This window comes from Passer domesticus, chromosome 4, assembly GCF_036417665.1.
Source record: "Passer domesticus isolate bPasDom1 chromosome 4, bPasDom1.hap1, whole genome shotgun sequence".
In the NCBI taxonomy this organism is placed as follows: Eukaryota; Metazoa; Chordata; class Aves; order Passeriformes; family Passeridae; genus Passer; species Passer domesticus.
This window is the reverse complement of record NC_087477.1, coordinates 59,780,815-59,783,785: the sequence shown is the minus strand read 5'-3', so window position 1 is coordinate 59,783,785 and position 2,971 is coordinate 59,780,815. Positions and strand designations below refer to the sequence as shown.

General features: G+C 35.9%; 1 protein-coding gene across 1 annotated transcript in view; it reads right to left on the bottom strand.

Moving 5' to 3' along the window:
- KCTD8 (potassium channel tetramerization domain containing 8) overlaps positions 1-2,971 on the bottom strand; it is a 91,402-nt gene that overhangs the window by 67,173 nt on the left and 21,258 nt on the right. The gene's annotated exons all lie outside the window — the stretch shown is intronic.

Here is a 2,971-nt window from a genome sequence, read left to right as displayed (position 1 = left end):
CTAGGATCAAAAGATCATCAAAGAATCAAAGCAGTGTGAAATGTAATGAGGTGAAATGTAATAATACTACCAAGTGAACTGATTGCCGCACCAATGACAAGAAATTTGTCATCTGAAGAAAACAAGGCATGTGAAAGACATGACTATCTTAATCGGATAAAATAATGTCTGCATGATTTGGCTTTGTGAAAATAATGAATATTATCCCAAAACGTGTAAAAGCCACAGCAACAATAAAAACTCATTAAATGTAATCTATATACAATTCTCTCCTTCTTCAGAAAATGAACAGTTAAACAGAATCAGATGAAGAAAATAATCTACTAGAGATTAGAGAAATCAAATAACAGCACATGACAAAATCATATCTTGTGCATCCTAGCAAACCAAAACACATAAAACATCTGATTGTTCCTTTAGTGGAAGAAGACCTATGTGAACTGTAGCAGCAGCAGCACTTAAAAAGAATAAATTGTCTAAAGAGAAGGCAGGACATTTAAAGTGTTTTCTAACCAACAAAAGTAGTGCTAGTGAACAAAGTGATAGTTCTTAAATTCATGCAGATGTACATTTAAATTGATATAGGATGATGTACATTTACTTACTAATGCAAAAGATCAGCTCTTTAGAATTCGGAACATCACTCCCACACTTGCATCCATCCTACTTTCCTACAAGCCAACTAGTAAAGCTGGAAGTTGCACAGAGAGAACAGTAAAAGCAATAGGTGTCTCTCTCTCAATACTAGAGGAAATCTGCTATTTTATCTTTAACCTTGGTCTTAAGATACAGAATGTATTCCTAAATGAGGATTGAGAGAGGAAATAATCTACCTTACTCAATTCTGTATTATAATTAATTGCTTTCCTATAAAAGGAGATGCAGTATTATATATAAAATTAAGATCCACTACTAACCTGCAGAAAGGAAGATCTAACCTGTGATAAGAGGAATATCTATCACTCCACTCCCACACAACCACACTAGAAAGACCTAAGAATCTCTAATCTTTGCAGACCACATTATGATATGATCAATTATGTTTTAGCTCCCAGAAATAAAATTATTATTGTATCCCATTAATTTAAATACTCTTTAAAGCAAAAAATGAAGCAGACTGAGAATGATTTGTGGCAGACCTCTGTTAGAGCTAATCCTTCATAGCCCTCCTCAGCAGAACTACTTAAGCAACCATGGATGTGTGGGTTTGTGACTCACTGCTGTATTTGCAGGAATTGTACCAGACCCAGAGTAATTACTTTACAGGGATTGCACTTCCAGAGAACAGAAAAAAGGAGCTTCCTTACGTCACCAACTGGGCAACAAATATTAGCAATTTTGAAACACAAAGACATACACCATCAATAGTTAAGGAAAATAAACAGGTTTTCAAACCTTACATATTATGCTACATTTTTCATAAGAGAACTGTAACAACATGAAGCTAAAGGTTGCAGCTCTCTTCACTAGGCTCTTCCATTAAATACAGGAGATGAATAAAACTTCTGTGACAACACAAAGCTAAACTTCCTAAATCTGCATGTCACACTGATTACTGCCTGTATGGCCATGACCAGTCAGAACCCAGTAAAACATGAAGCAAAACTCATTATGCCAGACTGTTCTATTCATACCAGATAATAGAAGCATGTAATAAAATCAAACTTCTGCAAATATTCTATACATGTTACTATGGAAACTTAATAGGCAGGTGGGTTTTTTTTCCTTTTTCTTTTCACGCATTTTCATTTACTAGAAAATCAAACAATGTCATAAAATCACTTAATCATTTTTGTTGGTAAAGACCTTTAAGATCATGAAGTTAACCTGACACTGCCAAATCTACCACTGAGCCAAGTCTTTCAGGAAGATTCAAAATCTTTTGTAAGCAAAGAGGAGGTGTGAGGTAGCATTCATTATTTATTTTCCTAAAAACCATCATACTCAGAAACAAGTTCCATTCTCCAGTCAGGGAAAGGAGAATTACACACAAATTCAGCAACCCTTGCATAAGAATTTTTGGCAAATGCTTCAAATAAAAATTAGCATCACCCCCAACTTAAACTGATTTTAAAAATGCAAATGAAAAGGAGGAAAAATATATGATATGTGTTCAAGAATGGAGGAAAATCTATAATGTGATTTGGGAAGAACACAAGGAATTGGGGTTTTGTCTCTTCATTGCATTGAACAAATTTTCTCTAGCTGTTTTGAAAGATTTTTAATTGGTCTCTCTGATACAGTAAATAAATAGTGACTGGTACTAAAAGGTGTAGATTAAAGCTAATGGAAGAGCATGTTTTAGGGTGGATGTTTCATTTTATAAGATTCAATTCCACTGATACTTTAAATGTCAAAGAGGGAAGTGAGTACACTAAGACCCAAAATGATAAATATCAGGCACGTCCATCAAAGTCCAACAGGAATGTACTTATGACTCCACCGTGTTCTGGGTTTTGTATTAGCAGTTGGTCAATTAAGTCATTCTCAGCCATTTAGAACATGAAAATGCTTTCTCTCACCTTGCCTTACTCTTGTTTCCAGCCTTCTGTGTCTGCCCTGACTTGCTGTCTCTAAGAAGAATCTCACAGCCCCTCCTCGGACAGCAGCCTGCTTTGCCCATGCCTGCCCCATGAGAAACAGCACCCCCAAAGGGTACCCACTGCACCCAAATGTCAGAAATAGAGATGTGGGGAGCAGCACAGCCAATGCCAACATGCAGCACCCCAAACTGTAACAAGCTTCCAAAGGAAGAAAAGGAATCATTTTAACAGTGGTAAACAAGTTCAATACGACCAGCCATTTTGAATACTTAAATTAAAATGCCAGATCTGTTTTTGCCTTCTGTCTGTATACACTGCTGTGATCATTTCAGATAAATATCCTGTGTCTTTTGTTGTTGACTTCTTAAGAAATAGCATGATTGAATACGATGTTCCCTTCCCCCTCAGACAACTCCTCTTGAATTTTA